At 41.5% G+C, this 24789-nt stretch overlaps 1 long non-coding RNA gene and 1 pseudogene across 1 annotated transcript; one reads left to right on the forward strand and one right to left on the reverse strand.

Annotated features, from left to right (window-relative positions):
- Positions 1-723: 723 nt before the first annotated feature.
- On the reverse strand, positions 724-1194 carry LOC122697737 (annotated as a pseudogene).
- A 15488-nt stretch (positions 1195-16682) lies between these two features.
- Positions 16683-18118, forward strand: LOC122697045. Its single transcript, XR_006341985.1, has 3 exons — positions 16683-16810; positions 16997-17065; positions 17507-18118. It is a non-coding gene; the product is annotated as an uncharacterized LOC122697045 (long non-coding RNA).
- The last annotated feature ends 6671 nt before the right edge of the window (positions 18119-24789 follow it).

The raw sequence follows: 24789 nt of genomic DNA on the forward strand, positions 1-24789 counted from the left end.
TGGCAGGTCTGAGGAACAGCCAAGGCACCTGGGTAAGTGGGAAACACAAGGCAAGCGGGGGGGCACTGTTGAGGATGAGGTGAGAGGTTGGCAGGGTGGGGGTGAGGGGGAACAGATCACATGTGATCATGTACGCCACTGTTAGGACTTTGGGGAGCAGGGAGTTTGATACAGAGGAGTGACACTGCCTGACATGATTTAAAAAGATCAGCTAACTGTTGTTTTGAGAATAGATTGAGGTAAGAGAGTGGGGGGCCAAGAGGAAAGCAGGGGAATCATCTAAAAGGCTACAAAATAATTCAGGAGGGAGAAAACCATGGACTGGTCCAAGGCAATTCAGATGGAAGAAGTTAGAAATGGTTGGGTTCTGAAAATATGTTGAAGATAAAGTGGACAAGAGCTGTTTACAGTGAGCATTTGGATAGACAGAGAAAATGAATGGTCAACTTGGAGTTACAATGGAGACCATCTAATCATCCCTCTGCTGACTCAGGAATCTCTAACCCGACATCTCTGACATCATGATATTTAATGCACATTCCCCTTCCGGGGAAAGAGGATTCACCACTTCACACAACAACCTCACCTGGTCCTTGAAGTTCTTTTTTTTTTTTTTTCATTTTCAAATGCATCACTTTATTTTCCTTGGAAGGCAGTCATACATTACACACCTTAAGCATGTGACAGTCGCATGATTTCCTCAATAAGCCCTAGAGCTTCCACAGCTCTCCTGGGGCCTGCAGCCCGAGCAGTCCTGAGCAGTCAAATGTTAAAGCTTTCTCCACAGCCACATGTTCCTTTGATGTTTGGATTACTGAACACAAACTCACTGGATAATTTGTCTTCAACATAGTCCATTTCTGTTCCTAACAGTGTTAGCTGTGCTTTCTTCTCGATGAACACTCTGACTCCATCTTGAATAACTTCTTCATCAGAGTCTCCTTTTGTCTTTGTATACTCTAAAGTGTAGGAAAGGTCGTTACAACCCCTGGTTCAGACACCAACTTTCACACCAACATGTTCAGGCTTATCTTTAAGAAGTTGTTTTATCTTGTTTACCGCTGAAGGTGTCAGGGTGAGGGCGGCCTGGGTGGACAGCAGCTTCCTCTTGCTCACAGCCCGGACAGTGGCCTGGACTAACGAAGCCGACATCCTCACCGTCCGGCCGCCCCGGTGTCTAGGGCTGGAGGTCGGCCATCTCAACCTCTCTCCATGGACACCGCGGGCGCTCTCGAAGTTCTTTCTTATACTCACTCAAAGTTCGTGCTTTCTCTCACTGTTCCTAAAGCAATACAGGCAGGGCTCCACCACCTCCTGCGGTCAGTCCTCCGGACTGTTTGACTTCTTCCTTAGTTCAAATCCGCCATCAATGCCATTGATCAGTCCCTCTGGATGTGAACAAATCCCTGAAGGAAGTAGCTCTGCTTGTTCTACTAGGTAGAAGGGCCAGGGGCTGATTGTTCTCCGAGCTCCTTCTAGAATATCATTCACAGATTTTGGTAAATGATTTTCCACTCAGGACACAAATTTAAATTTGGCAAATGCACTCTTCCCCTACCCTTTTTAAAGTGAGGGAGTTAGAGAGTTAGCTTAGATCTTGCTTCTCATCAATGAGAATGCCAAAGCCATTATAAGAGAACCTTCTGGGAGTTTCCTGGCGGTCCAGGGGTCAGGACTCCATGCTTTCGCTGCCAAGGGCCTGGATTCCATCCCTGGGGAAAGAACTAAGATCCCACATGTTGCGGGGGCATGGCCAAGAAAGAAAAGAAGAAGAGCACTTCTTTAGTTACCAACTGTCAACATCCATGTCCACACCCTCTGTTTTCCTTCCTGTAACATAAATGGACCATCCGTGTTCCTATCTAAATCCAGTCCCTCCACTTTTCTGCTATATCCACCCCTTCTCTCATGATCAAGAACACTGGTGACCCTGAAATTTGGAGAGAATAATAGAAAAGAGCTAATATTTTTAAAACAAAATTCAAGAATCCTTTATACAAATAAAAGAATGCCTATATTTCTTTGAGTCAACCATATGCCTGAGAAAATTGACTGAGAATGATCAACTTAGAAACATAGCCTAAAAAATGATTAGATTTTAAAGACAAAGAAACCATACCCAAGGACTCCAGGCACAATACGCATAATACCTACAAGAATATGAAAAAATTAGATTGGCATCAGTATATCTAAGAGCTACCTGCAAAGCAAGGCAAGAATGGAACATTATTCTAAAGTAACAAAGAAAGGAAACAAATTGTGAGCCAAGGACTTTATACACAACAAAGGCATCATTCAATTATCAAGGCTATAGAAAAGTAAATTATATATGCAAAGAGTGAAAGAATCTGTGCACCTAAGTCCTTCTTGGATTAAGTCCTTCTTGGATGACCTGTTAGAGGATGAACTCTATCTAATCAAGAGATAACCGAGGGAAATTTTTGGCAAAAGAATGATGGAGGGTGTAGTATATTTAAAGTGTATTTAAAGCATGTTGATCTACAATTTATACAAGGATTATGAACAAAGGTGGAAAATACTTTGTAAATGTCACATGTTCTGATAAAGTAGAAAAATGCAACTTAAAATTTGAGCTAAGAAGGAAGACAAAGTAAAGTAGGGTAAAATCATTGTTGCATAGGGAACAGTTAGAAATCAAATGATACCATTCTGAATTGACTATCCAGATAGTAGTGAAAAATATTGACTATCCATATCCAGATAGAGTGAAAAAGCTGGCTCAAAAGTCAACATTCAAAAAATGAAGATCATGACATCTGGTCCCATAGCTTCGTGACAAATAGATGGAGAAAATTTGAAAACAGTGACAGATTTTATTTTCTTGGGCTCCAAAATCACCATGGATAGTGATGACAGCCACAAAATTAAAAGGCGCTTGCTCCTTGGATGAAAAACTATGACAAACCTAGACAGTGTATTAAAAAGCAGAGACATCACTTTGCTGACAAAGGTCTGTAGAGTCAAAGTTATGGTTTTTCCAGTAGTCATGTATGAATGTGAGAGCTGGACCATTAAGAAGGCTGAGCATGGAAGAATTGATGCTTTCAAATTGTGGTGTTGGAGACGACTCTTGAGAGTCCCTTGGACTGCAAGGAGATTAAGCTAATCAATCCTAAAGGAAATCAACCTTGAATATTCATTGAAAGAACTGATGTTGAAGCTGAAGCTCCAATACTTTAGCCACCTGATGTGAAGAGCAGACTCGTTGGAAAAGACTCTGATGCTGGGAAAAACTGAAGGCAAGAGGAGAAGGGGACAATGGAGGATGAGATAATTGGATGGCATCACTGACTCAATGGACAAGAGTTTGACCAAACTCTGGGAGATAGCGAAGGACAGGGAAGCCTGGTGTGCTGCAGTTCATGGAGTTGCAAAGAGTCAAGACACAATTTAGCAACTGAATAACAACATCCAGATAGTAAAAGGTTAAGTAAGGATTTATCTTACTTTAATTTTTAGCTCCATAAGTAAGGAGAATGAGGATATTTTAAAAGATATCAATGCAAAGGTAACTATCAGGGCAAAATGTACACTTTTATAAATGTCAAAGCAACTTTTTCAAGAACAAATAAGGCATACAGAGAAAGAAACAAAGTAAGCATAACATAACATAGATTAACGTAGATTAATTATAATACAAAATGTTGTAAAGAATTTACACCCAATATATTAGTCATATCAGAAATGTAAAGAAGATTAACTTGTTTAAGAGATTGTCTTTTCTCCATTGTATATTCTTGCTTCCTTTGTCAAAGATAAGGTGTCCATAGGTGTGTGGATTTATCTCTGGGCTTTCTATTTTGTTCCATTGATCTATATTTCTGTCTTTGTGCCAGTACCATACTGTCTTGATGACTGTGGCTTTGTAGTAGAGTCTGAAGTCAGGCAGCTTGATTCCTCCAGTTCCATTCTTCTTTCTCAAGATTGCTTTGGCTATTCGAGGCTTTTTTGTATTTCCATACAAATTGTGAAACTGTTTGTTCTAGTGTTTAGTAAAAGAAACAGATTTTCAAAATATCTTACAAAGGAAAACTTTGGTGTCTTCCATATATAAGGGAAACATTTAAAACAAAGTGATTCAAAGGCTAAAACAATGAAAGAGGATGGGAAAACTTATGCCAGCTAATTAGAATAACTCTAGACCAAGGGCAGCAAGCCTAATATTAGGTAATGCAGAATTTAGGCCAAAAACATCAAACAAGACAAATAAAAACATTATACGGTAAAAAGTTACAATCTAAAATACAATAAAATACAAACTATGTACCAGATTACCAAAAGTGAAGTGAAAGTCACTCAGTTGTGTCTCTTTTCGACCCCATGGACTACATAATCCATGGAATTTTCTAGGCCAGAATACTGGAGTGGGTAGCCTTTCACTTCTCCAAGGGATCTTCCCAACCCAGGGATCAAACTCAGGTCTCCCGCATTGCAGGTGGATTCTTTACCAGCTGAGTCACAAGGGAAGCCCAAGATTACAAAAAAAAAGAACCAAAAAACCCATCTTTTTGTAAAATAGAAATTAGAGCAATATAAAGAGAAATAGAAATAATACTGATAAGAGAGCATTACACACCACTCAGGATGAGAGGGGCACATGAACAAAAAATAAGTATGAATAGGGAAGACTTTAACATGAATCATAAATTAGATATCATAAATATGTATTAAATGCTGCACCCTTTAATAAAAAATATCCTTTATTCTCACACAGACAGGAAACATTCAGTGAAATTGATCATATATTATATCACAAAAGAAACATAAGTAGGTTCCATAGTAGGCATATTACAAACAGAATTCTCTGATCACAATGTAGTAAAAGTAGAAATGAAAAGAAAAAATAAAAAATTAAATGCCCTTCCAAAGATGGAGAAAAGGGGACTGACTTTACTCTCCCACCTAAAGCAACAGCAAAAATATGTGAACAAAATACTATATGAAACAATGGTTTTCAAGATACCAGACATCAGACTATGAAGAACAGTGATCCCAAAGAGCTGGGAAACATTTAAATGAGATGAGTTCTACAATTCCATCAGTTTGGTGCCTGGAGAGAGTTTCCAGGCCACAGCACAGGAATGTGGAAGCCAGGCAGAGCCAAGTGGACTTCCTGATTTGAGAAATTTAGAGTTTGAGGAGATCAAGGTTGCCAGAGTTCATAGGACAGGCTACCAGAGAGAGAACAATTGATGAGAGTTCCGCTCAAATATTCAACAGAATGCTGATCACCCCATACATGTGAGGAAGCTACCTTAGTCTAGTTAGACTGCTGTAGCAAAATGCCAAAGACTGGGAAGCTTGCAAGTAACAGGAGTTTATTTCTCATAATTCTGGAGGCTGGAAGTCTGAGATCTGGGTACCAGGATAGTCTGGTGGAAGCTCTCTTCAGGTCTCAGACATCTCACTGTATCCTCACACGGTGGGAGGTACTAGGAAGCTCTCTGCTGCTGCTGCTGCTAAGTCACTTCAGTTGTGTCCGACCGTGGGCGACCCCATAGACGGCAGCCCATCAGGCTCACCCGTCCCTGGGATTCTCAAGGCAAGAACACTGGAGTAGGTTGCCATTTCCTTCTCCAATGTGTGAAAGTGAAGTTGCTCAGTAGTGTCCAATTCACAGCGCCCCCATGGACTGCAGCCTAACAGGCTCCTCCATCCACGGGATTTTCCAGGCAAGAGTACTGGAGTGGGGTGCCATTGCCTTCTCCAAGGAAGCTCTCTAGAACCTCTCTTATAAGACAGTAATTTCCTTCAGGAGAATTCCATCCTCAGGACTTAGGCACCTCCCAAATGCCCCACCCACTAATGCCATCACCTCTGGGGGCTAGAATTTCAACATATGAATTTGCCAGCGAGAGGTTGGAGGCTGACACAATCAAACTAAAAGCACTGCCCAAAGCCTCCTAAAAGGATAAAAAGAAACATTGCAAGATATTCTCAAAGAACGAAGAGTAGTGTCTGGTCTAGCTAGCTGAACTGGGAAACCCCATAATATAATTTCATGTAAATTATACAGAGTACTCAGAAGGATCTTGCCTCAAAGGTGGGGAATAATTAGCCCCAGACTAAACACTGCAATGGCTCTATCTGACAAATCTTTAAACTAAGACCTGAAAGGATTGAACTTTTTCCAAGTAACTTAACTGAAACCCAGAACAAAGCTCAGGAATATTTATAGAAATACAGAAATATCCAAAACACAATAAATTAAAATTCCTAATGTCTAGCATCTAACAAAAATTACCTGATGTACAAAGAAGCAGGAAAATATAACACATAATGAGGAGAAAAAATCAATTAAAACCAACCAGAATTGGCAGCAAATGTTAGAATTAACAAATACAATGGATGGGATTAATACAGAATAGACATTAGAGATTAGTAAATGTTTTTAAGACACAGCAATAGAAACAACCTAAAACAAAACACTCAGCAAAATCATAATAAAAAAAAAAATGAAAAGAGCATCAGTGAGCTGTAGGACAACTTCATTCTGCCTATTATACCTATGATTGGAGTCCCCAGAGGACAGGACAGAGAGAGACCAAAAAAATCTGAAAAAAATACTGGCTTAAAATATTAAAAATGTGATTAAAAATACTAATCCACAGATTCAAGAAGGTCAACAAACCCCAAGCACAAGAAACACAAAGAAACAAGACTAAGTCAAATCATAATAAATTTACTCAGAACCAATGGTAAAGAGAAAACTTTAAAAACAACCAGATAGACGTCAAAAACAATACAAGCAAGACTTGAAGGAGCATCTTCAAAATACTGAAAGAAGTTAAACGTCAACCTAGAATTCAATACCCAGTCAAAGTATCTTTTGAAAACTAATGCAAATGAAGAATTCATGCCCTCCAGGGCCACACTGCAAGATTTGCTAAAAGAAGTCCTTCAGGCAGAAGAAAAGAATATCAGACGGAAATACAAATTACACAAAAAATTGAAGAACCCTGAAAATGGTTGCTATATGGATAAATAATATGATTTTTTGCTTATTATTTAAATCCCTTTGAAAGATAATCAGATTTAAGAAAAAACACTGTAGTGTAGAGTTTATAATATATGTAAAAGTGAACTCTCTGACAGAGATATCATAAAGGCTTCAAGGAGATAAATGGAAATATGCTATTGAGAGGTTTATAATATATATGATGTAATATAAAACCATTTGAAGATAGGTTGTGATGAGTTAATGATGCATACTATAAATCCTAAAGCAACCACTAAAATAGCAAAACAAAGAACTATAAACCACATGCCACTGAAGGATAGAAAAATGGGAGTAAAAATTCAAATAATTAAAAAGAAAGCAAGGAAAGAAGAAAGTAAAAGTAAAGGATATGGGGAAAATACAGAACAGATTGCAAGATGATGTACTTAAACCTAACTATATCAATAACCACATTATGTGTAAATAATAAAGAGGCAGAGATGGTTAAAATGGATAAAAAAGCAATCCCCAGTATTGCTGCCTACACAAAACTCACTTTAAATACAAAGACACAAAGAAGTTAAGGTAAAGGAATGAGAAATGATAAGACCAACTTCCTTATCTTCTTTCCTTCTTTTCATGGGAAAGCATTTAGTTTTTCACTTTTAAGTGTGATTATGTTTGTAGGTTTTCCAATGATATTCTTTATCAGGTTATGGAAGTCGTCTTCTCTTCTTACTTTGCTTAGAGTTTTTATCAGGAATGGATGTTTAACTTTTTTCAAGTGATTTCCTGAATCCACAGAGATGATCATATAACTTTTACCCTTTAGTTTCTTAATATGGTAAATTATATTGATTTTTAAAAAAATGTTAAACCAGACTTGAATTCCTGGGATAAATCCCACTTGGTCATAACACATTATCTTTTTAATATTTTGTTGAATTTGATTTAAAATTTTATTAGTAATAATTTTTGCATCTGTCTTTATGACAGATATTAGTCTTTTATTTTCCCTTACTTTTTGGCTGCACCATGCAACATGTGCGATCTTTCCTAATCAGAGATTGAACCTGTGCCCTCTGAATTGGAAGCACAGAATCTTAACCACTGGATGACCAGGGAAACCCAACAGATATTAGTCTTTAGCTTTGCTCTCTTATAATGTCCTTGCTTATTTTTTATCAAGGTTATACTGGCCTCATAAAATAAGTTGGGTAATACTCCCTTCTTTCTAATGTTCTGGAAAAGTTGCTGTTGAATTGTTATTATTTCCTTCCTGAGTGTCAATAAGATTCACCAGTGAAGCTACCTGGGATGAGGGATTTTTATTTGAAGGTTTCTAGTTAGAAGTTAAAATTTTAAAATAGCTCAGGTTATCTTTCTTCTTGAAGGTTCTAGCCAGAGCAATAAGGCAAAGGAGAAAAAAAAAGCATCCAGATTATAAAGGAAGAAATAAAACTGTCTGTATTTGTAGAAGATTTCTACATTATTTTCTATGTAGAAATTCTGGAATCCACAAAAACAGTTACTAGGATAAGTGAGTTTAGCAAGTTTGTATGACCCAAGGAAGTAGGAAAAAATCAATTTTATTTCTATATATTAGTAACGAACAATAAAAAATTGAAATTGAATCAATACCATTTACAATAGTATTCAAAATGTGAAATACTTAGAAATAAGTCTGACAAAAGATGACCAAGACCTGTACACTGAAGCCTATAAATCACTGCTGAGGCAAATTAAAACAGACATGAGTAAATGAAGAGATATGTTATGTTAATAATTTAGAAGACTCAATATTGTTAAAATGTGAATTCCCAAATTTACCATTAGACTCAAAGCAATTCCAATCCAAATGTCAACAGAGTGTTTTGGGGGTTTTTTTGGTAAGAATTCACAGGCTGATTTTCTATATCACATGGGAACTAAAGAACCCAGAACAGTCAAGAAAAGAGGGATAAAGTTGGTAGATTAATGCTACCTGATTTCAAGACTTATTATAAAGTTGAAGACAATGTAGCATTGTTATGCATGCTTGTATGCTCAGTCGCTTTAGTTGCGTCCTACTCTTTGTGACGCTATGGACTATAGCCCACCAGGCTCCTCTGTCCATGGGATTCTCCAGGCAAGAATACTGGAGTGGGTTGCCATGTCCTCCTCCAGGGGATCTTCCCAAACCAGGGATCGAACCTGGATCTTCTGTGTTGCAGGCAGATTCTTTACCCACTGAGCTACCTGGGAAGCCCAGCACTGGTATAAGAATAGGCAAATAAGTCAGTGGAACAGAATAGAAAGTCTAGTGATAAGCCCATATATATGTGAACAAATTACTTTTGACAAAGGTGCACTTAAACAACAATTAAGTGGAGAAGGAATAGCCTTTTCAACAAATGGTCTTGGAACAATAGGATATCCATATGCAAAAAACAATAATTTTCTGTCCATACCTTGCATCATAGATGAGAGTTAACTTAAAAATAGGTTGTATAACTGAATGTGAAATCTAAAAGCAAAATGCTTCTAAAGAAAACATAGGAGAAAGCATTTGCAACCTTTGGTGAGAAAAAGATTTTTCACATATGATGTCAAAACCATGACCCATAAGAGAACAAATTTATAAAGTGTACTTCATGAGAATTAAAAACATCTGTTCTTTCTTATATTCCTAAGAGAATGAAAAGACGAGCTACACACGAGGATAAATTACTTGTGAGTTCTATTCCTGACAAAGAATATATAAATCTCTCAAAACTTAAACCATACAAATCTATAAGAAAATGGACAAATAACTTGAACAGACACTCCACCAAAGAAGATACACGGATGGTAAAAAAAGCACCTTAAAAGATACTCACCATAAGCAGTCACTAAAGAAATGCAAATTAAACCCAAAACAAGATACTACTACACACATTATATAATGGCTAAAATTAAAAAAAAAAAAACAACTGTGCTAAGTGTTGGTGAGAATGTGGAGGAACTGAAACTCTCATATACTCTCTGCTGCTGCTGCTGCTAAGTCACTTCAGTCGTGTCCGACTCTGTGCAACCCCATAGACGGCAGCCCACCAGGCTCCCCGTCCCTGGGATTCTTCAGGCAAGAACACTGAAGTGGGTTGCCATTTCCTTCTCCAGTGCATGAAAGTGAAAAGTGAAAGTGAAGTCGATCAGTCGTGTCTGACTCTTAGCGACCTCATGAACTGCAGCCCACCAGGCTCCTCTGTCCATGGGATTCTCCAGGCAAGAGTACTGGAGTGGGGTGCCATTGCCTTCTCCGCATATACTCTCTAGGGAACATAAAAACCACAGTCTATTTGGAAAATAACTTGGCAATTTTTACAACATAGACACATCATATGATCCAGTCATTCTACTCCTAGGTGTTTATCCAAGAGAATGAAAGCATATGTCCTTACAAATTTTACACTAATGTTCATAGCAGCTTTATTTGTTTTAACTAAACTGGAAACAACACAAGTGTTCATCATCAGCTGATAAATATTGATAGATAAACAAATTTCTGTACATATTTCCAATTTGATTCTGTTCTTCAATAGGAAGAAATGAACACTAAAACATGGATGAATATCAGAATAATTATTCTGAGTCAAAAAAGCCAGACAATAAAAGACTGCATCCTTTATGATTCCATTTATATAAAATTCTATGAATGCCAAGTAATCTACAGTGACATAGCAGGTCAGTGTTTGCTTGAAGGAAAGAGGGGTGAGAGAAATTATGAAGGGATACAAACAAACTTGAGTTTAATTGTTCACTAACTTGATTGTAATGGTGATGATTTCACTGGTGTTTATAATTGTCAGAACTTATCAAGTTGTACTTAAATATATGCAATTTCTTCTGTGTCAATTATACCTCAATAAAACTGCTAAGAAAAGACTTTCAGATGGAAAAATATTTGTAAGATGTCCTTCTGACTGGAATTGAAAAACAATCTATTAAAAAATTCTTAGGTGATAACAAAAATGCCAACAGGAATTAGAGAATTCTGGAAAAATAAAAGAATAATTAAAACACTAAATATCCTATTAAGACATATTTAATGCATAGATAAGAGGGAAATTCAGTCATAAACACATATATCTCTCAAAAGAGAAGAATAAAAATATACAATTAAAATTTCACCTCAAAAACCAAAACAATGAAATCCCCCTAAAAAGCCCAGAAAAAGAAAATAATAAAGCTAAATACATAAATAGCTGAGACAGACAACAGGGCAGTAGTAAAGCTAAACAATAAATTATAATCCCAGGGTGTTTTTGCAAATTAACAATAGAGACAAAATAGTAATTCATCTAATTTGGAACAAAATAGAAAAGCATGAATTTATACAGTAAGAATTGACAAGGAAGAAATAACTATTGATATATAGAAAGTTTTAAAAAATGTGCCTCTTGGGACTTCCTTGGTAGTTCGTGGCTAAGACCCTGTGCTCTTGACACAGGGGGCTCAGGTTCGAACGAACCCTGACCGGGGAACTAGATCCCATATGCTACAACTTCCCTGCCACAGTTAAGACCTTGTTTTTGTTGCCGAGTCATTAAGTCGTGTCTGAGACTTTTTCGACCCCATGGACTGTAGCTTGCCTGGCTCCTCTGTCCATGGGATTCCCCAGGCAAGAATACTGGAGTAGGTTGCTATTTCCTACCTGGTGCAGCCAAATAAATAAAATGAACACTCAAAAAAAAAAAAAAAAAGTGCCCCTTTCTACACATATATGCAAATAAATTGGGTGGAAAGAGTAGGGGATTGATTAAAATTCATTGATTATGCATTGTATATGGTTTGAAATTATCATGCTGATACTTTACATATTCAAAGTATAAAATTGAAACAACATGAGGGAAAAGATATTTTACATCATCTCTAGGTATCTTCCAACGAATTACTTACTAATTACAAAAGAAAAAAGTAACAACTTTACAATGGTTAAATCTGGCTTAAAAACATTTTAATGAAGTGATGAACATTAGCACTATCAATAATGGGACAAGCCAACATCATGGCCCTCTTATGTATTTCACTGACAAAATTCACTTAAGCAGAGTTTCTGCCAAGAATACATTAACTGAATCCAATCCACATGTAATAAAACACAAAAGAAGAGGGAACTGTTTCAAATTGAAGACACTGGAACAACTAAATGCAAATAGTTATGTTGAATTGAATCCTGGGCTGGAAAACATAATTGGTGTAAAGGACACTGCTTGAATAATAGAGGAAACTAGAATATAAATTGTTGATTAAATACTAGTATTGTATAGATGGTAACTTTCCTGATTGTTAACAATACTGAGCTCATACAACAGAATTTCCTTATTGTTAGGAAAAAAATAATTATAAAGGAGTAAACAGGCATGATGAAATTGCTAAATGAGAGAGAGAGAGAGAGACAGAATGATAGAGCAAATACAGCAAAATGTTAACCATGAATAGATCTAAGTATGCATAGATAGGAACTCATGTACTATCCTTGGGGGTTTTTCTATAAATTGGCAACTAAAACAAGATACATGTTAAAAAATTGTATTCACACCACTCCTATAGCAATGATTCCCTTCTGTACCTTAAGCATCCCAATTTTTTTATTCTATAACACTTAGTTTTAATATCAAATACATAATTTGTATATTATGAATCTCTCTCCATAAAAATATAAGTTCTCAGAGACAGGAATCTTTGCTATTTTGTACAATGAAGAAATCCTATTTCTAAACTGTACCTAGCATTTCGTAGAGGGAAGATAGATACTCTTAAATTAGAGAATAAATGTATAATTGGATAAAACAGGCTCTAGAGTCAGACAAGTCAAATCCTGGCTCTTAGTGTTCCTTCATATAACACTGACATGTTACTGAACTTCCTCGGAACTTAGCTCCTAATAAGCACTTACTTCAAAGGGATACGGGGAAGATGACATTCATAAACACTGAGAAGTAGGAACTCCAAAAGTTTGTTCTCCACAAAGGCAATGAATGAACTGGCAAAAACTGCTGAGAATCAACTTTTTTCAGAACTCTGGAATCAAATCAAAATTTACCACAAGCAGGGAAATATTTAAATAATGAAGAAAAAAAAAAAAAAAAGATGAGACTGGATAAGAGAGCTTTGAGATATTTTAACTTACCATGGTACAATACCATCTTCTGCTTCCCAGCTTGCAGTGGCCTGAAGACAGTGGCTGGCATTCCCAGTGTGTACCTGGTATCAGAGGGAGCAGAACAGACCTTATTCTCAAATGTGGTTTTTGTTTTAACCTATCTGGTGGCTCTTTGAAGAACTGTCTCAAATGGCTTGCCTATTTTCACCTAAAGACGCTTACTCCTTGGAGGGAAAGTTATGACCAACCTAGACAGCATATTAAAAAGCAGAGACATTACTTTGCCAACAAAGGTTCATCTAGTAAAGGCTATGGTTTTTCCAGCGGTCATGTATGGATGTGAGAGTTGAACTGTGAAGAAAGCTGAGCACCGAAGAATCGATGCTTTTGAACTGTGGTATTGGAGAAGACTCTTGAGAGTCCCTTTGACTGCAAGGAGATCCAACCAGTCCATCCTAAAGGAGATCAGTCCTGGGTGTTCATTAGAAGGCCTTGATGTTGAAGCTGAAACTCCACTACTTTGGCCACCTGATGCAAAGAGTTGACTCATTTGAAAAGACCCTGATGCTGGGAAAGATTGAGGGCAGGAGGAGAAGGGGACAACGGAGGATGAGATGGTTGGATGGCACCACCGACTCAATGGACATAGGTTTGGGTGGACTCCAGGAATTGGTGATGGACAGGGAGGCCTGGCGTGTTGCTGTTCACCGGGTCACAAAGAGTCGGACATGACTGAGCAACCGAACTGAACTGAACTGAAGAACATTCCCAGGGTTGAAGCAGCTACCTAGGAAAAATTTGCTCAAAACATTTAAAAGCAAATGTATAGTTGTTGCTTCTGGAAACTGGGAATAATAGTTGGGGAAAACAATAACTTGAAAGCTTGGAAGGAAAGGCTAGGGAAGGAGATGCTTTGGGGAATAAGGATTTTGAAAAGCTGTCACGTATTTTTAGGAATCTAGAAGTCCATGCACACATTCATGGCTGAGCACACGCTCAGAAAAGACCTGAGAAAGCCCTAGGCTCTTACATCTGGCTTACTTCAGGCTTTGCAGGAGCAAGGAGTGAAGGCTTAGGCCGAATTGTAATCTGCTTGGCTGAGTGTTGAGTGCATGTACACACACACACATGCACACGCACAGTCCATCTGCAAAGACTGGGAGATTTTTTTTTCTTCTTTTAGTTCTAAGGGCATAAGGAAATTTCTCTTGAATCACTGTGTGTGTGCTTAGTCGCTCAGTCGCTCAGTCGTGTCCGACTCTTTGCAACCCCATGGACTGTAGCCCGCCAAGCTCCTCTGTCCATGGTGATTCTCCAGGCAAGAATACTGAAGTGGGTTGCCAGGCCCTCCTCCAGGGATTGAACCCAGGTCTCCTGCATTACAGGTGGATTCTTTACCATCTGAGCCACCAGGGAAGCCCTAGCTGACCATTAATCTAACAGAACAGACTTTAATGACCACATATGACAAAGGATACAAACTTTACAAAACTAGTGCAGAAAAGTCACAAAACAAAAAGCAAGGGAAATGCAAATCAAAACCACAATGAGATGCCCACTACATGCCTACTCAGATGGCTATAACTTTTTAAAATAAAAATAAACAGTGATAATGAGGTTGTGGAGAAACTGGAACCATTGTATATTGCTGGTAAGGCTATAAAATGGCACATCAACTGCATGATGTCAGCTCCTCAAAAGTTAAACAATTAGGACCCAGTAGTTCCACTCCTTGGTATACATCTAAGAGAACTGAAAACATAGGTTCAAACAAAAAACATGTACACGAATGTTATAGCAAAACTATTCATCAACAAAAGGTGGAAGCAATCCAAAATGTCCATTAACATGAAATAGATAAATGTAATATGGTATATCTGTACAGGGGAATATTATTTAGCCTTAAAAAGAATGAAGTAGTGATACATGCTACAACATGGATAAATCTTGAAAATACTATGCTAAGTATTAATATTAATAAAAAAAAAGCCAGACACAAAAAGTTATATACCTTGTGATTTCACCTACATAGAAGGTCTCAAATAGCCAAATCCATCAAAGTAGAAAGCTGATACAGGGTTGCCAGAGGCTAACAGGAGGTGAGAATGGGGATGAACTGCTTAATGTGTGTGGAATTCCTGAAGGTGGATATGTATAAAAAATGTTCTGGAATTATCAATAAGTAGTGGGAATGATTGGACAGTATTGTGAATGTACTAAAAGCCACTGAATTATACACTTAAAAATGGTTAAAATGATAAGCCTTATGTTATGTGAATTCTATTTCATTTTTTTTTAATGGGATCTCAGCTCCCCCACCAGGGCTGAACCCTGACTTCTGCAGTTAAAGCATGGAATCCTAACCACTAAACTACTAGAGAACTCCTTATTTCAATTTTTAAATAAGTAATATGAGATGCTCAAATACAATGATGTATTTTTAACTTTTCAGGACTGAGTCTTTCAAAATAAGTGCCCAATAAAAACGGTCTCCTGCATTGTAGCAAGATTCTTCACCGTCTGAGCCACCAGGGAAGCCCCAAATAGTAACACACGGGCCTCTTCTCTAAGAAGTCAGAGGCATCCTCATCTGCTCGGCAACCTTCTCCTATTGGCTTGAAAGCATGACTCTGAGTAAGGACCCGGGCCCCCCAGGTCCTGCTGCAGTGATACAAGGAGGCAGGGGATAATGGCAACTAGTCCCAGAAGACTCTGGGTCCCCAAAGCTGGCGAAGACTGGTTAAAGCTTCCTTTATTGTGACAGGGACTTGGTTGGTGGGAAGAGGTCAGAAGTTGTCATTAGCCGGGTCTGAACGCCACCTCTGCCCCTAACCCTCACGAGGCCTCAAACTCAGGGCCTTCTGGATGGTGCTTTTCTCTGAGGTAAAATAGAGGTGAGGACTCTGGGATTAGGGTCACTGTGGTTTGCTGGTCTGCTAACTATAAAGCTCGGGCCACTGCTCTCAAGACACCAGACTGTAGCCTTTCTATATCCTTGAAGGTTCTGGGGACTCACATTCCCTCTCCTACCTCCCCTTCTGCCCGCCCCCACCCGACACCTCCACCTCCTTCCCACAGTGCTTGGCTCATCCAAGATGGAGACGTTCCCCAGAAGCCCCCAAACTCCACGGAGTCCAGCAGCAGGCTTCTCTCCTTACACTCCTGCCTTGGAACAGTTGGTCTGAAGTGAAGTTGCCCAGTTGTGTCCGACTCTTTGCGACCCTGTGGACGGTAGCCTGCCAGGCTCCTCCATCCATGGAATTTTCCAGGCAAGGATACTGGAGTGGCTTGCCATTTCCTCCTCCAGGGAATCTTTCCCGACCCAGGGATCGAACCCGGTCTCCGGCACTGCAGGCAGACTACCACACAAGCCACTCCTCAGAGACTGTGGAACGTTCTGGCAGGGGCAGAGCCGCTCCCCCGCACCGCCACCTACACACAGCCGGGCTGAAGGCGCAGAGAGGGAGGAAGGCCTCTGATTGGAGGAGGCTTGGTGAGAAGGCGGGGCGATGGGCGTGTCTAACGGCCACAGAAGAAGCTGTTGGGATCCGTTAATTTCTAGCGGCACTTGGCTCATTTTTTTCTAAGATGGCATGAAGCTAACTTACTTAGAGAACGGGCTTATGGGGATCTCCCCTTCCAGGAAGATGAGAACTGCTATAAGGATTCAGGAAAACCCCTGAGGCCCAGGATGTGGAGAACTGGGCGCCCGTCCCTCACCGCAGGTTGGTTGTAGACATTGTGGCGGGAGGGGTCCAAGGGATTTTGTGCTCCCGGTCTCCCTTGGAGATGGGTGGTGGTTGGAGATGGGTCCCCAAGCCCCTTGCAAGCCCCTTCCCCCTCGCCTTGGGCTTCATCCGAGCATGTCTCCACTCTTTTCTCTCTTTACCACTGTGTCTTTCTTGTGGAAGGATTATTCTTCCATCCCAGGGAGGAGAGCCACTTGAATGTCCTGAAAGACACTGGGACTCCGAGGACAAGTATGTGCCGGCCCATCCCTGTGCACCCCGGGCCTTTCCCGGCCTCCCTTTCCCGGTTTGCGGGTATCTTTCCTAACTTCTTAGTCTCGTTTATCACCTCCCTCCCTGCTGTGATTGGTGAAGGGTTGGGGTGGATGAACTGGAGATCTGGCGGGTGGGGGGGTCGGGATCAGTTTCAAGTCCAAAGATACCCCTCCCGAGCTCTGTGTGATTGTGGGAAATTTACTGACCTTTTCATGGGTGTGTGCTCTCACCTGGAAAGTGACAAAAATCATAATGCTTATTGAATCATGATGAGAACGGGGGTGATTATGTCAGTGTCTTTGGAAAACAGATGTGCTGCAAATTACTGATTAGGGTTTTAACTCTGTTCTTCCCGCTGCCGTCCCCCCAGCTGCTGTCTTTTCTGTGTACCAGGTTTCTGCCTTTTTCCTTCCACAGGATGGGTCAGTCAAGCCATAACAGAGCATGGAGGCAGTCCCTTTGTCCACCCTGTCATCTTCTAGGAACTAGGAAGCACCCTTCCCGGGTCCCTGCTCCAGTGGACTTCCCCGGCTCTTCCTTCCCAGCCTTTGCTGTGGCATTAGCCATCTGGAAAAAGAGCTGCTGGTAGGACCTGGAACTTTTGTTCACACCCACAACCCTTCCCTCCAGATATCCAGTACTCTGCCTTCAGGGAGGAGACTTGAACTTTAGGCAACAGGAGAAAACCAAACCTTCAAGGGCTTTGGTTCCCTCCAAGGCCAAGGTTCCCAGGATCCTTGGTTAAGAGGTATGGGCCACTGCCTTCCGTTCCTCAGTCTTCTTTTCCCTGTTTGTCCCAGAGTTCTGCTATAACCCCAAAGCTTTTCTGTTTACCATCAACATGGAAACTTGACTCTTTATATAGGTATATTTTCCCTCTTTTGTGCATCATCTTGTTCCCCAAAACTGCATTTTCATGAAGGAGGCTTGTGGGACTCAAGGGGCCTGGCCAGTCACCCAGGCTCCCCCAGAGCCTCTCAGACCACTGGTCACGTGGAGAAGTTTAATAAAGACGTCATTACTTCTTGACTCTTGCGGCTTGTGTTCGGTGTGCTGATTCAAAAGTGAAGACTCATGTGGATCCTTTTTATCCTTCCCACTCAAACTGGGTGGAAGGTGTTTGCATCCCCAGGGAAATGGGCAATGAGAGGTGGGTGGAGGGGATGTTATAATGGGCACCTCAGCCTGCCCACCCCTGCCTTTGAATAAAACTCATCACTGTCTCCTCTAGGGACCTGGAATTACCTGGTTTACTAGACACCGGGCAGAGTTTTCTGAGCATTTGCATTGTAATAGGGCAGGAACTAAAAGGGAACCAGTTTATCCACCAGAAAGTCAGGTCAGAGGAAGCAGGTAAACAGTGATTCATATTAAGGCCCTAGAATTTTATTAGTTGCTATTTTTATAACTTTGTTCTTTTAGTCCTTGATTGAGGATAAAGGGAGTATTGTAAAGGAACAAATTGCTGGTGAAAGAAGGGTGGAGGAGGGTGGGTTATCATCCTCAGAGCAGGAATGGAAGAGTGCAGGTATCCCATCACTGGCCTGTGATGTGATGATTGAGCGGTGTGGGCCGCTTCCCTGGATCCCACAGATGGGAGTGACAGTCCTAGAACACAAACCTCTGCTTCCTAGGGCCTCAGAAGTTGCCCAGTGCCTCTGCCTCTCTCCCCTGCCTATCTTCCCTGTGTACCATGGATACCAGAGCTGATGTGGCAAGAGAACAGACCTCCCTAAGACTTTCCATTTGGGCCCTGGTTCTATGTTTTTCTATGTCAGTGATGATCACAGAATATTCTTGGAGTTGTCTTCTGTAATGGCTCTGGGCACCTTTTGAGGAGGAGGAATGCTGGAGTCTGTGTAAACCTGGAGCTCCTTGAAGCACAGAGTATGTGTTCTTCATCTGTTCTGTTCCTTGGTGGACTTAGGAATGAAAGGTATGGACCTATTTGTAATCATGCCACCCAGCAGGAATACTGGTGAGTGGAGGAGGGCTTCTTCGGAAACCTCTGATTTATCCAGCCTTGAGACTCTGGGCCTAATATTCATATAATAGTTCAGTCACTCAGTCATGTCCGACTCTTTGTGACCCCATGGACTGCAGCACACCAGGCCTCCCTGTCCATCACCAACTCCCAGAGTCTACTCATTCATGTTCATTGAGTCAGTGATGCCATCCAACCATCTCATCGTCTGGTGTCCCCTTCTCCTCCATCAAGGCTATGGTTTTTCCAGTAGTCATGTATGGTTGTGAGAGTTGTACTATAAAGAAAGCTGAGTGCAGAAGAATTGATGCTTTTGAACTGTGGTGTTGGAGAAGACTCTTGAGAGTCCCTTGGACTGCAAGGAGATCCAACCAGTCCATCCTAAAGGAGGTCAGTCCTGAGTGTTCATTGGAAGGACTGATGTTGAAGCTGAGACTCCAATACTTTGGCCACCTGATGCAAAGAGCTGACTCATTGGAAAAGACCCTGATGTTGGGAAAGATAATAATCACTAGTGGCCTGAAACTTCTAACAGTGTTACCATTGATTCATATCATCAATCATCATGAATCTGTAACTTCTCAAATCCTATGGATTATTTGTACTATAGAGAGCTCTGTGATTTGGAGGCAGAGAGATACTGTGGCCATTTTGAGCATTTCTGAAATGGGAAAAAGACCCAACTCCTTTGAAGGGAGGGGTGTGTAGTGTGCTTGCCTTATTGTTCTATATTACTTCTCCCTTCTTTCCAACCCTTACACTTTAGAAAGTGAAAACAAAACAAAACAAAAAAACAAACAGTGACATGGGGTTTATTTAGTGCTTAGTTTGTCAGGACAAAGTTTAACTCAGGAGGCACCAGGAGAGGCACGGAGAAGTCACTAGATATTTGCTCAGTGCATCTCTCCATGTCTTCTACTTTTTAATGTCAGAGTCCCTTTTCATTGCTCACCTTCCAGAAAATTCACTGAAAGTATAATGTTGTTAGCTGTTGCATAGGTTACTTTGGGGGCAACTGCAGTTATTGAGTGATTAAATCTCCAGCCCTCTCCCTAACTAGTTGTATGACCTGCAGCCAGTCGTTAACATCTCTGTGTCTGTTTTCTCAGAAAATGGATGATCTATCCCCTAGGTAACCAGGATGCGCAAAGACTATGAGGAACAATACATGAAGTATATGAGATGCTTACCACACTGTTTGGTAAATAACACTAGTTCCCTCTCTCCTGCTTGGACCATCCTTTGTATTCTGAAAAGAACTAGCCTATTGAGGGTGTATCACAACCAAAAGGAAGGCATCCCAAGTCCTCCCTCCCCAAGCTGGTTCAAGGCCAACCCAGATTCCATAAAACTTTTTGAAAGACTTCCATCTTTCTGTGCAGCCCTCTTCTCAGAAACTGGCTGTGGCAGGCCAGTGCATTCTGGAACAATCTGAAAGGCCTGGGGCTCATCACCTTCCATCATTCTCCACTCATCTAGTCTCCAGTCATCTCCTCGTGGAGACCTGGAAGACAAGTGGATTTGATGGTGCAGCTGTGCCCCAAAGCCTCCAGTAGCATGGAGAAGCCAGCCCTTTCTTCCTTCAGTAGACCCTGAAATGCAGGTGCAGGCATAGCCACGATTTTTCACTTTGCTTCTCTTACTACATGGGCCAAGAATCTTTGCCAGACTGGTTCCTTTGAGAAATCAGAGCCTCAAAGCATACAGCACACTCACTCAAATCCTAAAACAACCAACTCCTTGGTGGGCCCTGCTAACCTCCTGGCTTCACTAGGTAGAGGGCCCTCAAGGGCACTCCTTGTGGAGTGCACCCCAGCCTTCTGCTCCTTCCCCCTCTTCTAGATGAAGACGGTAGATGGACTGGATCCACACCTTGGACCTGCACAGCTGTCCTCCCAACTGCTCTTCCGATCCTGCCCTACATTCCTGTCCTGCTCATTCTTTCCTGGACCCCTCTCACATCCCTTCTTTTTTGCTTATCCCAAGGTGGATAAGAGTCTATGACCCCTCTCCCATCTGGGCTGTCCCCAGAGGGCCAAGCCTCATATCCACATAGAATTCCTACAGAGCTGCCCTTCTCAGTCCCATCTCTCAACTTCCTAGGGTCCTGTAGCCTTTGTCTGCCTCCCCAAGACCTGCCTGTGTGGAGGCCTCTGGCTTCCTGCCTTCCTGTTGTGGCAGCCAGGACTGTGACGGCTGAGTGTCAGGGGTGTCATGTGAAGGAAACTCCAATTGTGGGGTTAGAAAATTTAAAGTTTGAGACCCACTTCTGCTTCATAAGCTCTATAAGAACTGGGGGTGGTGGTGGTGGAATGGGCAACTTTCATCCTCAGTTTGGAAAATCTATAAAGTGGGGAAAGCAGTAATGTATAAATTGGAGTTTTTAGGTAAGGAATGGAAGGAGTGATAATCCATGTGAAAGAATTTATTTTTGATAGTGAGATGCCATACAGTCTCTCTACCTCTGCTGCTGACTTTTTGTATCATAAGTGTCTCCAGTTACATTTCATCCTCCACCATTCTGCAGACAAAGTTGGATGTAGGGAAGGAACCTTGGTTGACCACCCCTGGAATTGGATACTCTTTAATTATAATTTTATTTATTTTTCCCCTAATTATAATTTTATCTTTCCTCAGTATTGTATTATCAATGTTATATAGGTTACTTCAACATGTTATGAACTCCATGATACATTGAAAGTATTATTGTTTTAAACAGCAAACAGTAATTTAGAGAGTATGAAATTAAAATTTTGGAATTTTGAAATTTTACCTTTTATACCATATCAAAATATCAAATTCCTTGGAATGAACCTAACAAAAGATATCAATCCCTCTATGCAGAAAGTGGGGGAAATATTGGAAGAAATCACAGAGACCTAAATTAGTGGAGTGAGACACCGTGTTTGAGTTATGAGTCAATATTGCAAGGATGTCAGGTCACTGCAATTTGGTGCAATGCCAATCAAAATCTCAATGTGTAGAAGTGTGTGTGTGTGTGTGATTTTAAAATCTTAGCCAAGGCACCTGAAAAAGAACACAGCTCACCAAAGAAGATACAGTGTGAGTGAGTGCTCAGCTGTGTACAACCCTTTACAACTTCATGGACTATAGCCCACGAGGCTCCTCTGTCCATGGGACTTTATCCTGGCAAGAATACTGGAGTGGGTTGCCATTTCCTCCTCCAGGGTAGAATTGGATACTCGTGCCTAGGCCCCCTCTATCTAGTATTTTACTCCAAACCAAAGATGGAGGCAGCTTAGGCAAGGGGATTTTATGATGCCTGGCACAGGCCCCCATTTTCCCATAAATCTCAGGGAGGATGGAAGGCCCTAAAGCTCAACAGAAAAGTCCCAGGAAAAGTCCCAGCCTCTGCTTGCCTAGCAGGTCAGGAATGAATTAACCTACAGCTGTTTGAAGGATTCCTCAGAAGGTAGAATCCCAACAGAAGGCTTAGAAGTGTGAAGATAAAGGAAGAACAAGGCCCCTTGAGTGCTGTTGAGGTACTCCCCACCTTCTCCCAGGCCTCTAGGGTGACCCACAGTTGTCTCCATGCCAAGCTGTTGGTGTGGGGGGGGTCACTGACCCCCAGTATCGTGTCCTGTTCCCCTTCCTGCAGCAGCTGTGTGCCGGCAGCTCTCGCAAGGGACCTGTCCAGCTGTGCACGCTCCAGCCAGCCCCCTCTACCTCCGGAGTGAGTGAAATGTTTCTCTAACATTCTTTCTTCATTCAAGCTGGTACTAGTGTGTTTCAGAAGTAAAAACCAAGCTGGGACCCAATTATGATCTTCCCACCTCAAGCAGATGGATGCTGTTTTTGCTACAGGAGACCTGGATGTTAAGGAGAGGCAGAGAGGGCTGGTGAGAGGGCTGCCTGGGGTCATCCCACCACCCCTTGGAAGGACTCACCACCTGACTCCAGTGGGGACCCTCTGGCCGCTCTACTTTCTTGAAGAGCCAGCCTCTCCCTGGATGGTTTACCTGGCCCCTGGCAGAGTCTTCCCGTGAGTATTTACATTACAGAAGGGTCTTTTCACCCAAAGGAATAAGGAAAAGCCAGTGGGAGCTTTTAGTGGCAGCACTTGTCTTTCCAGAGCCCTGATGGTTTGATTTTCATCATTATGTCAGACCTGGGACAAGGGTGAAGGGGGAGCAGGGATTGGGGAATTGATGAGTGAGGGAACCTAGGGGAGAGGTCTGGAATCTTCCAGGCCCTTCTAACTGCTGGGACAGTGGATCTCAGAAATTAAAGGAGCTTCAGGGACTGCAGAGGCTACCATGTACTTTCTGCTCCTTTCCTGCCTCCTTCCTTCTCTCAATGGCGTGAGCAGGGTTGATTCAGCGAGGAAACAACAGCTCCTCCCCTCCCCTGACTGCACCCAGGGGAGATTTTCCCTGCAGGACTGTGGCTCTATACCTGGTTTCCTACCACTGTTGGGCCACAGCAGTCTCTGCCAGCTACTTTCTCTCTGGGCTCTGGATTCCTTGTGAAGGAAGGAATGATGGCTCTGCAAGGACCCACCAGGAAACATAACCATCAGGCATTGGTCTGATTGGAGTACAGGGAGCCGCTCCTTGTCTGGGGTGAATTCTGAAATTCATCATGCACGAGCTTGCCGGTAATAAGATTACTAACAGTTTTCATGGATATTGAACAGGTGATTCTAATACCCATTGTGGGAGGCCAGCGTGGATGACCTCTAATAGCTCTGTGAGCCCTGAGATTCTGTGAGCCTGAGATCCCTAATATTATTGCTAATATGCTGTAACTTATAATAATGTTTTCAATGATGCATATCATTAATAATAATGACCGTTATCACTCTGTCTTTCCCAACCCAATGTGTGATCTATATAACTAAATGGTAACTCCTCAGGCATACTTACCAGAGATGATACTTACCACTGTTACTTTACAAGAAAGAAAACTCAGGCCAAAAAAACAGACTCTGAAACCAGCTCCTCACGCTGGATGCCCCTCCTCCTCCAGAAGCAGGTGCTCCTGCCTCAGGCTACTCAGGACCCTCCAGTTCTTTGCAGCTGTCCATCTGCCCTCTTCCAGGCCTCCTCCCAGCCACCTCAGAAGCTCCTGGAATTGCCACAGTTGTCATCCTTCTGCCCCTGCTTGTCTGGTACAGGATTCTAGTCCTGCTTGGGTCCCTTTGGCCCAAAGCTGGTCACGTCACCATGCTGGTCCCTTTGGAACTTAAAATCTAGTGAACTCTTCCAGTCAGAGGTGCCATGTGGGCTTGAGGCCAATCCATCCACCCATCCATCTCCTCCTGGGTAGTACATCTATAAGTTATCTTTAAAAGAGTGAAAACAGGCCACCTCTGTAAAACCAGAGGTCTGGAAACTAGCTTATGTCCTGCCCCTTGAGGAAGTGTGTAAGGCCCCCCAGTGCATGCCCAGTGTCCTTCACTTTTATTTTGATTTCTCTCCATAGTGGAGAGTGCTCGGCACACAGTAGGTTAGCAAATGCTTGCTGAAAACACCTAGTGCTGATTGCTCCAACTCTCTCACTTTTTCTTCTGGATCATTTTCTCAAACTCAAGGTTCACATACCAAGATTCAGGCTCTGATCTAAAACCCAGCAAGCTCTGCATCTCTAATGGTCTCTGCAGTTCTGTAGGTAACTTCAGTGTAAATCAATTTATTGAATGTTTACGCAGCTCTGCCACTCACTAGCTGTGTGACCTTGGGCAAGTTATTTAACC

The sequence above is a fragment of the Cervus elaphus genome, chromosome 7 (genome assembly GCF_910594005.1).
Source record: "Cervus elaphus chromosome 7, mCerEla1.1, whole genome shotgun sequence".
Lineage (NCBI taxonomy): Eukaryota > Metazoa > Chordata > Mammalia > Artiodactyla > Cervidae > Cervus > Cervus elaphus.